We start from the raw sequence: 12,492 nt of genomic DNA on the forward strand, positions 1-12,492 counted from the left end.
ACCGGCCTCCGCACTCGCTCTCCAGCCCCGCGGCCGCGCGGCTTCCCGGCCCCGGTTACCGATTAACAGCTCGGTCCAAAGAGCTGGGCTGGGCGCGGTGGGGCCGGGGCCGCCCCGGCGCCTCCCGGGGCTCACACCGCGCTCACACGGGGTTCACACGGGGTTCACACCGGGCTCACACCGGGACTCACAGCCGGCCGCCCGCAGGGGTGCGCGGAGGAGCCGGCGGGGCGGCCGCGGTGCTGCCCGAAGGGGTTGTCCCGGGATAGTTTCACCCCCAGGCGACAGGAGCCTCGGGGGAGGTAACCAAAGCAGAACCTCGGCCTTTCCCCGGGAAACGTCTCCCGGGAGCGGCGTCGGCGCCAAGTGTCATCAGCCGGTGCCTGCGCGGGGGCCCCCGGCAAAACTCATCCTGGCCCCGCGACGTGGAAACCGCTTTTTCACGCGGGACAGTGGGAGTCGCACCCGGCCGGTACCTGCCCCGCTTTATTGTTTTGAGGGGTTTTTTGCGCACAGAGCGGTGAAGCGATGCGGCTCCAGCGCCAGGGATTAGCAGGTACAGGCTCAGAGATCGATGATTAACGACGGCACGGAGCGTCCACGCGCGACGCGGCGCCCGTGTGCAAGCGCTCCCCGTGCCAGCTCCCAGCGCACACGGGCAGCACCTTCTCCCTGCGGATTATATCCAGCCCCGGTGCTAAAGCTGCCGAAATTGGGGTTGGTGCAGCGCGAGAGCGCCCCGCACCCACCCACGTGTGTGGCGAGGGGTAAAATCCCCGAGGCGGCCCACTCGTGGGCTGCTCCGGTGGGACGCGCGGAGCCCGGGCGCCGATCGCAGCCTCGCCGCACTCGCGAGCGCAGAACGGGCGCGCAAACCCCGCGGCCCCGCCCCACGTGTGGAACGCGAGCCCGCCCCACGCCGCGCTCGGTCCGTCAGCACTAAGGCCCGATTGGCGGCCTGCGCGCCCAGAGCCCCGGTAGCGCGCCGTGATCGTATAGTGGTTAGTACTCTGCGTTGTGGCCGCAGCAACCTCGGTTCGAATCCGAGTCACGGCATCGCCCCGGCGGTACCACGGCACACGGGCTCCCATGTTTTTTTCCCTCCGGCGCCGTCATTTTTATTTTGATTTCATTGTTCTGTTTTAAATTTTGCGTTATGCCCGTCGTTTACGATGAGTCCCCGGGCCGGGCAGAGCACCGCGACCCGCGGCACCGCGACCCGCCAGGAGACGGGGAAAAAAATATGAAATATCGCCACGACGTGAAAAATAAAGAAGATTTACGGTGCCGCCGCCGAACAGAAAATATTTAAAAAGCGAAAAAACATGAGAGCCCGTGTGCCGTGGTACCGCCGGGGCGATGCCGTGACTCGGATTCGAACCGAGGTTGCTGCGGCCACAACGCAGAGTACTAACCACTATACGATCACGGCGCGCTACCGGGGCTCTGGGCGAGCGAGCCGCCAGGCGGCCCTTAGTGCTGACGCGCAGACCTCGCGGGCGGGGCTGAGGGGCCCGCGCTCCGCCCCCTGCTGTCTCCATGGCGACGCGGGTGAGTGGCGGGTCCTCCTCCCCGGCCTTGAGGAGCCTCCGGGGCCCGATCCTGGGCCTGACCCCCAATCGCCGCCCTCGCCCGGCCCCGCATCAGCCCCTCCGGGGCCGCAGCCCCACCTGGGCCCGAGCCGTGACGCTGGTCCGCTCCACACCCCGCACCCCCCGTACCCCGCACCCCCCGTTTGATCACTGCCCTCTCCTCTAACCCCCTCTCACCTCCCGCCCGGGCCCCAACCCCGGGTCCAAACCTGTGTCCCATCCTTAGCCCCACCCCAGCCGTGGGTTTTACCCTCTCTGAGCCCACTCCTAACCCTAACGCTCCCCCTCTGGCCTTGTCTTAACTCCAGATTCTGATCCTGAGCCCATCCGTGCTCCCAGCCGTAACCCTGACACCCCCAAACACAGAATCACAGAATCCCAGAATAGTGTCAGGGGTTGGAAGGGCCCTGGAAAGCTCATCCAGTGCAATCCCCCCATGGAGCAGGAACACCCAGATGAGGTTACACAGGAAGGTGTCCAGGCGGGTTGCAATGTCTGCACAGAAGGAGACTCCACAACCCCCCTGGGCAGCCTGGGCCAGGCTCTGACACCCTCACCCCAACAAGTTGCTTCTCATATTTAAGTGGAACCTCCCGTGTTCCAGTTTGCACCCATTGCCCCTTGTCCCGCAACTGGTTGTCACCAGAAGAGCCTGGCTCCATCCTCCTGACACTCCCCCTTTCCATCTTGATCCCCAGGAATGAGTCCCCCCTCAGTGTCCTCTTGTCCAGCTCCAGAGCCCCAGCTCCCTCAGCCTTTCCTCACACGGGAGATGCTCCACTCCCTGCAGCATCTTGGTGGCTGCGCTGGACTCTCTGCAGCAGTTCCCTGTCCTGCTGGAACTGAGGGGCCACAACTGGACACAAGATTCCAGGTGTGGTCTCCCCAGGGCAGAGCAGAGGGGCAGGAGAACCTCTCTGAGAATTCTCACCCCGACCCTTCCCCTCGCGCTGTCCCCAACCCCAGCCCTCCCATGTCCCTGTCCCCAGCCCCCACCCGCTGACATCCCACCTCTCATCCCCCAGGTATTTCTCAGGGAATAAAGCTTCTCTCTATCACAGCATTAAAGGTCTTGTCACACCAGGGTGGTGCCTACGGACACAGAGAGGAAAACAAGGGACTGGGGATGAGGCCTGAACCCGGGGCAGGTGTCACTGTGCTGCGGCTCCTGCTTCTCCCCAGTGAAACACGTAGATAGTTAATGACTGTTTGTCACCACTGCTGCTGATTTTTACAGTGCTCTGAGTATGAAAGCCTCTTTTCTTTTCAGAGATATGCAAAGAATTCAAAACACCTGAGATCAAAAGGGTTTCTTTTGTGTAAAATATTTTTAGAGCAATCAAGGCACTGGATGGCCCAGATGACTCACACTCTGCGCTGTGTGGGGAAGAGCTGCTCACAGACACCCCTGCTCCTGCTGCAGCCACCGCGGCACTGGGCACATCCACACGTCCCACCTGCGTGTGGTCCTGAGCCCACGCTGCCCGTGTGGGGAAGGGCCATGTCCCCGCACCACGTCCATCCTCGGATATCTACTGTAGCTGGTGAATCCTAAATCTAAAAAGGTCTTTCTGAGGCTTGGGACAGAGCAGAGGAAGGCCCTTTGCACCCTGATTACTCTGTGAAATAATCCCTCCTGCCACCCTGAGCTCCTCGTCTTGCTTGTATCCAACCCAAAAGAGCTCAGAGTGATGGCAGGAGACAGAACAGCCTTTTCTGCCCTCCCTTTGCCTGTTCCTCATCCTCTTCCCTCAGCGTCATTGCTGGTGACTCGCCCCGGGCACTGGTGTGTGCTGGTCCCCAGCAGCGCTGGGAACCTTTGCAAGGGGAGATGGTCTCCACAACATCAAACCTGTTTGGCCAGGAGCTGGTGGAGCTTGGTGGTATCTCTGAATGGCCTGGGTGTCTGCCTGGTTTTTGGTACTGCCCTCCTGCCCCAGTGCTGCCCTTCTCGCTCCCTTGTCTGCCCTCCAAGGATCCCATCGGGCTGCAGGGACACTGCTATTGCTCATCTGCGGCCATCCCTGTCGCCATCTGTGTCCTCATGCTGGACCTGAAGTGGGTGCAGCATCACTGGTGTCTCCTGCCACGTCCAGGGAGTTTAACACCATCGTCAGCCCCTTGGCTGCGCTGTGGAGGGAGATCTGCCCACCCAGACATCTGCAGGATGGGGAGCAGAGTGCGGGGTCGTTGCATCCTCTGAAGCTCGAGGCACGAGCAGTGGAGGGCAGAGGTCGCTGTGCTGCCCTGTGCCTCCTGTGAGCTTCCTCCACGCTGAGCTGCTGTGCGGCAATGCCCACGAGCTGGGCTGTGTCACCGGTGCAAGGTCACCCAGTCCACGCTCTCACACGTGGACAATGGCTGCGCCATTGGACAATGACTGCGGTGGTGGGCAAGAGGCTCCCAGGAGGAGGGTGGGATGGTGTGGAGACGTGGGGCACCTCTGACAGGACATGCTGCCCACGCCTGGTGGGGACAGAGATGCCCAGTTCTGGGCTCCTCAGTTTAAGAAAGTTGAGGAATTACTGGAGAGATTCCAGAAAGAGCTACAAAGACGTTGAGGGATCTGCAGCGTCTTTCTGATGAAGAAAGGCTGAGAGAGCTGGGGCTGTTGAACTGGAGAAGAGAAGCTGAGAGGGATCTTATTGATGCTGATCAGCGTCTCAGGGTGGGTGTCAGAGGATGGACCAGACTCTGTTCAGTGGTGCCCAACGCCAGGGTGAGGGGCAACGGGCACAGACTGAAACACAGGAGGCTCCATCTGAACACGAGGAGAAACGTCTTTGCTGGGAGGTGCCAGAGCCTGGCCCAGGCTGCCCAGAGCGGGTGTGGAGTCTCCTTCTCTGAGACATTCAAACCGCCTGGACCCACCTGTGTGATCTGCTCTGTGACCCCGCGTGAGCAGGTGGGGCTGGGGATCTACAGAAGTCCCTGCAACCCCAACCAGCCTGTGATTCTGCGGTCCTATGGAGAGCCTACAGCGACGCTCACAGTGACCAGGGGTCCGGGCACTCGCGTGGGCAGGCAGAGCAGGTGTCCCCATGGTCTGGATCCCGGTGTTCGGCCCGGCGTGGGGCAGGGCTCGCGAGTGCCAGGCGCTGTCTCACTGTGTCACCACATGGACTCCTCGGTGGGGAGGGAGGTGGCCATGGGGCTCGTGCTTCGGATGCTTGGCAGAGGTGTCTGGAAGGGGAAAGTCAGCAGAATAACAATGATCTCAACTGCTGGAACAGGCGTGACTGAGATAAACACTGCAGCGATAAGGAGGAGCGGGTCAAACATGGCAGTGAGCAGGGAGGTGGCGAGTGGACATGGAGATAAGCGTCGGGGGCTGGCGGGTGCAGGAGAGGGGCACGAGCTGCTGCCACCCTCGCTGGCGGTGGTGGCCCCGTCCCCACGCAGTGTGCTGCCATGGGCTGCCTTCCCAGCGGGATGTGGGTACGACCGCTCCTACCGAAATCGTGCACGGGCACCAGGGCCCCACCAACCCTTTGCTGCTGGTTTGTCCCAGATGGTTCAGACCTGCCGGGACGTGTCCGCACAGCACAGAGGGACGGGGATGAGCTTGTGGGGGCATTTGGGGACTGTCTGTCTGCTGGATGACCCGATCCCCTCGGGCTCTGCTCAGCACCCGGGCAGGCTCCTCCATCTTCCCACCCTGCTAGGTGCCTCCGTGTCTTTTCTCCAGGCCCTCCAACGCCTGCGGGATGCCTTCAATGGGATTTTAAAGGTGCCTGCAATGTCGAAACGCCGGTGCAGCCAGGCAGAGAGTGCTGCTGGGCCCAGACGCTGTCACTCCGTGGCACAGACATAAATCTTCTGGCTGGCACAGGAACAAGAGCAATTCATCACTACACGGCTGTCTGGGCTGCTCTGCCCCTCGAGCCGCCTCTCCAGCTGTGCCCTCGCTGGGGCAGCCCCTGGTCCCCGTCTCAAGGAGGCAGACGGGGGACAGAGTTGTCCCCACCACCACCCACTTTGGTCTCAGATCCCTGAAGCGTCCCCAGGAGCAGCGCCGGTGCCTGGGGAGGCACGACGGATGCCAGGGCTGCAGCAGGCACTCTGTGTTTGACTGGGGGGGAAAACCATGCCCTGACACAGGCAGCCCTGCCAGCTCTGGGTGTTCACAGGCCACAAATTCAGCTTGTGATCTGCTCTGCTGTGGGAAGCCTGCTTTCCTTCCTAACGAAACCAGAGTGACTCCACTGTGTTATACCCCAGTATCCCATATTCCCATGCCCACAGGCACTGCCGGGCCAGGGAAGAATGTTGGAACAAGAGGCCACGGAAGTGTCCTGGCACTGGAGGTGAAGGTTTAGGTGGCATCGGGGACAAAGCACAGCACACCTGGGCTGGGAGACAGTTGCAAGCAACCAGACATGGCTCTGTCCCCACCACCCACCTCTTCTAGCTCATGAAACATGCACCAAGGACTAAAGGAGAAGGACTCAAGCATTTCTTGACATGAACGTCCAGCTGTGTTGCTCTTGAGAGGCTGTATGAGCCCACAACAGTGTATGAGATGGTTCTGGTTCTTCTAAAGCCCAAGCTTCCAAGGACGTTTTCCAGTCTGCCAGTGCTATGTAGGGCAGGCAAACAGGCTCCAACAGACTGATTTCCTGCTTGGTTATGTTTTGGGATCTCCTTGCCTGGCTCCAGTGTTCAGAAATGAGGAAAAACACTCCCCAAAATGTCTGGAGCAGGGGTTCACCGAAGCTGTCCTGCCTGACCTCCGGAGAGCACAACGCTTGAGGCAGCTGCTTGAGCCCTTTCCTTGTGGGTCCGGCATCCCGCTGGAGGGGACAGCCAGCCACCCTGCAGCCACACGTTCGCGTGTCCCCCGTCTGGTTCCAGCTGCCAGCCCCGGCTCTCGCTGTGCCGCTGTCTGTGCCACCAGCCCAAGCCTCTCCCGCAGCAGCATCGGGATTTATAGCCCGCGAGCAGCCGCCTCTTCACCCCTCTTTGTGATGCTGAGCGGGCAGAAAACAGGCAGCCACACGCTGCCCGGCCCTCCGCTCTCAACTCACCTTCATTTCCTGCCTCCCAGCCCTTTTGGAGTGGCAAAAGCAATGGTTCCCCTCTGCGTGGGGAAAACGGACCCTGTTTTGCTCTTGTCCACCCTGTCCATCTTCCCAATGGCTGGTGACAGCCCTATGAAGAGATATAAGGGAGATGCCAGGAGTGGTTCTCACCCCCTTGGCAATGTAAAGCCAGTGAGAGTCTGTCTGGAGAAGGACTCAGCTGTTTGAGCGGGGCTGTTGCAGCTGGACTAATCAAACCCACCATTAACGCTTTCCTGGGGCACACAGGTCCCCCCCAGCCCCCGAGCACGGGCCCCCGGCCAGCACGTCGCTCTGATTGAGCTGCAAACGCTCCAGCTCCTCAGTCTGCTCTGCCTCGGATCGATGAGCGCAGGCGGCGCCAATCAATTCCACTTTACCACTTGCTATTGAATTCAGATCCGCGCTCTCCCAGCTGGTCCCGCATCCTTTGTTCATTCAGAAAGGGAATTCAGGCATTTTATCCCACCTGGAGGCCGCCGTGCCCTTGCAGGGTCAAGCCCCCTGGCCGGGGCAGATAATACCCTGTGGATGCAGACGTTCCCAGGGGCTGAATTTGCGCTACGGCTGGAGCCTGAAAGCATCGACCTGGCTGGGCAGAGCGTGAGAGCGGGCGGATAGATGAGGCCATGAGATCTGCATGATACAATATAGCTGTTGCCACCAAGCCGGCATCTGTCATGAGGTTTCCCCACCAGGAGCCTGGTTTTGCTGGGGAAATACCGGAGGCAGCTGCAGGGAGCTCCTGTGGCTCCGGTCCCCAGGGGCACTGAGCGCGGCTTTAGCTCTCCAGGGCTTGAGCCAGCGTGAAACGATTTTATAAAGAAAAAGAAAATAAGGCCAAAGAGTTTTCATAGTGTCTGTCTAGAAATTTCCCTCAACCCCACACCCGGCGTTTGTCGGCGAAAGACACGTTTCTCACCCGCTGGGTGTCAGTCCTGAAGCCATTCTTGTTTCTCAGATCTGTCACCCAGCTCTCTCGCTGGCCCGTTTCCAGGGTTCCGCGCCTGGGTTTGTGGAAATGAAGCTCCCCACGGCTCTCCACACCTCGTCAAGTGTTAATGACATAACGGATGGCAGCGGAGAGCGGCTGTGACGCCCGGGGCTGTGGATGTGCAGAGGGCTGTCAGCACAGGAGGCCGAGACGACGGCCCCTCTGAGCTCCGGGCTGGCAGATGTCTGTCAGCGAGTTGTCGCCTCTTCTTTTGGTCAATTAGCATGGTTTAAATTATGTTATCAACCACGTAATGATTTCTTTTGACAGAAAGGTTGGGGAGCTGCAAAACTGCCTGCAAGAATTTGTTCCATTTGGTAACTGCACGTGCTGTCGGCATATCCTGTGTGTGCGGACAGACAGTGTCCGAGTGGCCTGAACACAGCCCAAGTCGGCATCATGTGTGCGAGTGCTGACGCAGAAATGTCCTAGTTTGTGATGCTTGGCAGGAGCAATGTGTCACATTGTACACCGGACTCGGTGTAGGGCCATGTTCTCCATGTTTCTCCTTGATTTCCCTCAACTTCTCTCTTGTCTTTGGCTTTTGTCACTTCTGTGCAGTTCACCATGGCAGGTGGGGGTGAGAGGGGCTGCAGAGCGTCTCATGCTGAGCATCCCACCCATGCCAGCCTGTTCCAGCTGTCCCCATGGCAGCCGGCAGCGAGATGGGGTGGGCAGCCATAGAATCACAGAATCACTTTGGTTGGAAGAGACCCTCAGGATCACGGAGTCCAACCATAACCCACCCCAGCACTGCCCCATGTCCTGAGAACCTCCTGTCCGTCTGTCCAACCCTCCAGGGATGGTGACTCCAGCACTGCCCTGGGCAGCCTGTTCCAATGCCCCACAGCCCTTTGGGGAAGAAATTGTTCCTAAATCCAACCTCAACCTCCCCTGGCGCAACTTGAGGCCTTTTCCTCTGCTCCTGGCGCTTGTTCCTGGGGAGCAGAGCCCGACCCCCCTGGCTCCAAGCTCCTTTCAGGCAGTTCAGAGATCAGAAGGTCTCCCCTCAGCTCCTGTTCTCCAGCTGAACCCCCCAGGTCCCTCAGCCGCTCCCATCACACTTGTGCTCCAGCCCCTCACCAGCTCCGTTCCCTTCTCTCAACTCGCTCCAGCACCTCAAGGCCTTTCTTGGCGTGAGGGCCCAGAACTGACCCCGGGATTCGAGGTTGGGCCTCCCCAGTGTCCAGTCCAGGGCCACGGCCGTTCTGTGCCAGTTCCTTCCAGCCTGATGGGAGCTGGGACATCTGGAAGGGAGGAATGGATCTTGCAGGCTCCTAAGTGCTGTGGAGCAACCGGTGGGGAACGTGCTTGGTGTGTGGATGCGGGGCTTCCGGAACAGCGATGCTCCCAGCCTGGGAAGGGCTTGCCAAAGGTCGTGTCCCTAAACCACGAGGCATCCGCAGTGGCCCATGGCAGGCAGGGCTGCTGTGCGCCGAGTCCCCTCCTCGTGTTTATCCTTGATCCACCAGGCTCTTCCCACGTCCTCCAGCCGCACGGATCTCAGCACTGTGACCCAGTTGTCTCTTCCGTGCCAAAGACCCCTGGTCCATCACACAGCACACGTGCAGAAGCCTCTGACCATCCTGCCACCCTTCTCCGTGCATTTTCCAGCTCCATTTTATCCTTGGGATGGGGGGACCAGGAGCACACACAGGCCAGGACTGACCAGGGAATGGTGGCACCTCCACCTTTTCCTAACCCTTCCTGTCGGCTTTGATTGAGAGTTTCTGCAGTTTTGACCTCTGCCGAGTGCTGAGGGGACGTTCTCAGGGACTGCCAGAGCTCCCGCCCTCAGAGCCCATCACTCGAGACGTGAGGCCGGGCCTGCTTTCCCCACGGGTGTCACTTCCCAGCACTGGCTTTTGTCTCCTTTTATTGCCAAGTTGCTTAGTCTCTGAAAGTCCTCCTGCAATTCTTAGCATTCGCCCACAGTATCCAGACTAATTCAATACTATTAGCAGATTTTGTCACTCCTCTGCGGCCCTCATCTCATGGGAAGACCTGCTTGTGGAAATGCAGGTGACCTCTCAGCTGGATCATCCTCAGGTGGCTCTTTCCAAGAAAGCCACTAGCTTTGGAAAAAAGAAATTCGCTTTAAGAGAGCTGTCTCGACTCTTTCACAATATGTCACATTTATCCATCTGTCCCCTAACGATGCCAGCTTCCTACTCCTTATGCCAGTTTTTGTTCATTTAAAGAGAACAGATGTGTCATTTATCAGTCAGCGGCTCTTTGGCCGCCTCCTGTGAAGAAGTTTTGGTGTCACGGTTGCCATCTTCCAGTCCCCACGTCCCCTGCTGTACCCAGACCTCGGGGGAGGTTGGGGTGTCACCCGGCAGACGTGACATCCCCCTGGTCCCTGCTGCGCTGCACAATGTGGCTTGTGTAGGGTGCTCCTGAGCAGGGAAGCGGCTGGAGCCACCGCAGACATTTCTGAGTTCCTGGAGACGGCTTTTCACAGAATCCCAGAGTGTCAGGGGTTGAAGGGCCCTGGAAAGCTCATCCAGTGCAATCCCCCCATGGAGCAGGAACACCCAGATGAGGTTACACAGGAAGGTGTCCAGGCGGGTTGCAATGTCTGCACAGAAGGAGACTCCACAACCCCCCTGGGCAGCCTGGGCCAGGCTCTGACACCCTCACCCCCAACAAGTTTCTTCTCAGATTTAAGTGGAACCTCCTGTGTTCCAGTTTGAACCCATTGCCCCTTGTCCTGTCACTGGTTGTCACCAGAAGAGCCTGGCTCCATCCTCCTGACACTCCCCCTTTCCATCTTGATCCCCAGGAATGAGTCCCCCCTCAGTGTCCTCTTGTCCAGCTCCAGAGCCCCAGCTCCCTCAGCCTTTCCTCACACGGGAGATGCTCCACTCCCTGCAGCATCTTGGTGGCTGCGCTGGACTCTCTGCAGCAGTTCCCTGTCCTGCTGGAACTGAGGGGCCACAACTGGACACAAGATTCCAGGTGTGGTCTCCCCAGGGCAGAGCAGAGGGGCAGGAGAACCTCTCTGACCTACTGACCACCCCCTTCTAACCCACCCCAGGTCCCATTGGCTTCCTGGCCACAAGGGCCCAGTGCTGGCTCATGGTCACCCTGCTGTCCCCAGGACCCCCAGGTCCCTTTCCCCTATGCTGCTCTCTAATAGGTCATTCCCCAACTTATACTTGAACGTGGGGTTGTTCCTGCCCAAATGCAATACTCGTCTGTTTGTTTGTTTGTTTGTTTGTTTTATTTGGAAGCTGCAGAAGAAGGGCCTGGAGATTCAAGGGGCTGCAGGAGATGGTGCAGTCAGGGGCAGCAGCTGACCCAGCGCCTGCCACAGGAGACGCGCTGGCAAGTATCAAATGCTGAATTCAGCCCCTGCATCACCAGTGGGTGAATCATCTTCCAGCACCTCCTCAAAAGCAAGCAGTAGCACAGACCTTTTCCTCTGAGTCACCGAAAGTGCTGCCTGGGGGATGCTGGGCTGTGTCCACACCGCCCAGGGTTGAACTGGAAGGGAAGGTTTACTGGGGCCACGTGGCCTGAGCCGTCCTAGACCCCGGGAAGGTCCCATGTCCTGTTCTTGGCCTGTCCCCAGCTGCGGGAGCACAGGGAGCGCGGGGTGGCTGAGGAAGCGCGGCTCTGGCAGGGCTGGCAGGGGCTGGGAACACGCTCCCTGCTGCTCCCGGTGCGTGCTCCGACCTGCCCGGCAGGCGTTCACCCAGCCCGGCAGCCATGGCGGAGAGGAAGGGCCTTGCTGTGAGCTCCGGCCCAGAGATGGCAGAGAAGAGCTTCTGAACCCTCCAGAGATGGAGAAGAGGGTGGGAGCGGGACTCCCGGTGCAGCGGTCCAGCCCTGGCTCCTTGCAGAAGGCCTCCAGTCCCCCCTACCCACACAGTCCATAAGAGTGAGCCAAAAATCACTTCTGAGCAGACACGGGCTGTTCTCCTCCCGACTGAGGACTGTGTGTGCAGCGGCTCCACCGCCGTCCTTCCGTCCTTCCCGGGTGAGCAGTCAGCAGCCCCTGGGGCCGCACAACCCACTGGGGGGTTTCCCATCCCGCTGCGGTCCCCCCGCCATGGCTGCTTGAGGAAGCAGCCGAAACATGGAGTCTGGCACACAAGCAGCACAGCGTGTGCGCCCTGATCCTCTCCCGTCTGCCAGTCCTGCCCTGCATCCGAGCGATGCTACGTGACAGCCATCTGTCACAGCCACCGCCGGGCCATGGGGACGTGCAGGCGGAGCAGCAGCGTGGCCACGGTTGTGGCATCAGGGCCAGTGTCTACAGTGCAGGCATCAAACCCAGGTCCCAGTGTGCATCAGATACAAGGGATGTAACAGTTGGGGATTGGAGCAACACCAGCTGCAGCGTGAGACGCAGATGGAGCCCGGGTTTGGCGGTGCGAATGCAGAAATCTGTCGCTGCGTCTTCAAACCCAAAATGAGCCGCTGCGAGTGGAGGGATGTCGCTAGTGTCTTGTCACGACTGCAGAAAAAAATATGAGCAGCTCACGCCTGTGCTGAGCCACACGGGGTGCAAGGAGCTCATTTGGTTTCCTTCTGGATTCCCCTTCAAAGCTCCCCAAGCACAAAGGAGTCTCCCGAGGGGGCTCCCACCCCAGCGATGTTCGCCTCAGCCTGCTGCCCCATGTTGCTGTCTGGGTGCTCTGCCCCGGGAGAAGCTCAAATCTGAGGGCTCAGGTTGGTTCGGGGATCTTTTCGATGGCCCTCCAGGCTCTGCTGAAGCCCCAGGTGAAAGTGGATGCCCCACAGGGCACAGATCAGAGAACAGGGTTACATTGGGCCAGGAGCCCACCCATCAAAAAGCCACAGAATTTGGAAGAGGAACGGGCCCAGCAAATGGTGT

The sequence above is a fragment of the Streptopelia decaocto genome, assembly GCF_964273445.1.
Source record: "Streptopelia decaocto genome assembly, chromosome: 9".
NCBI lineage: Eukaryota > Metazoa > Chordata > Aves > Columbiformes > Columbidae > Streptopelia > Streptopelia decaocto.